General features: G+C 42.4%; 1 pseudogene; it reads right to left on the reverse strand.

Annotated features, from left to right (window-relative positions):
- Positions 1-463, reverse strand: LOC101980940 (annotated as a pseudogene).
- Between the last annotated feature and the right edge of the window lie 370 nt (positions 464-833).

An 833-nucleotide genomic window follows, 5' to 3' on the forward strand; every position in this document is an offset into this window, starting at 1 on the left:
CAGTAACTTCACACAGTTTATTCCCGGTACCTGATGTTACACACTTTAGGGTCTTTGAGATATGCCGGATCCTTGTACATAACTGGCATAAACCCCATTTTCTGAGCTCTCTTAATGGCTTTCGTTATTTCTTTCTGTTTCTTCCCACAAAGACCTGTTATGTGCCATCCATAAATGCATCCGGTAAATGGAGAGATAAACTGGGACAAAAGCTGTACATTCTTATAATCCACACGTTTCTCGCACAAGACACACCTCTTAAGGGGCTCCTTATAGGGGTTTTCCATCGGGATTGGCAGGTCCTCATTGCTGGCTACCTGTTTATACTGTGCACAACTTCTTCTCCACAGCACCATCTGAGCTCCACGATCCGCGAGGCCGACTGCAGCAGTGGTCAAGCTTTCCCTCCCTACACCACTGCACACCGCCACCAGAGCCGTCATGATTCTTCGCCCTTCCTCTTCCTTTCCTTTTCCTAATATGTTTTTGTAACTGTGGAAGTTTGCCTTGTTACCAAGTATGTGGTCAATTTTTGAGAAGGTTCCATGAGCTGCAGAGAAGAAGGCATATTCTTTCCTATTTGGGTGGAATGTTCTATAGATGTCTTTTAAGTCTATTTGATTCATTACCTCCATTAATTCTCTTCTTTCTCTGTTAGGTTTCTGTTTGATTGACCTGTCCATTGGTGAGAGAGGTGTGTTGAAATCTCCTACTATTAGTGTGTGTGTGTTTTGATGACTGCCTTGAGTTCTAGTAATGTTTCTTTTACTTAAGTGAGTGTTTTTATATTAGGGGCATAGATATTCAGGATTGAGACTTCATCCTGATGAATT

Source organism: Microtus ochrogaster, unplaced genomic scaffold, assembly GCF_000317375.1.
Source record: "Microtus ochrogaster isolate Prairie Vole_2 unplaced genomic scaffold, MicOch1.0 UNK1, whole genome shotgun sequence".
Classification (NCBI taxonomy): domain Eukaryota; kingdom Metazoa; phylum Chordata; class Mammalia; order Rodentia; family Cricetidae; genus Microtus; species Microtus ochrogaster.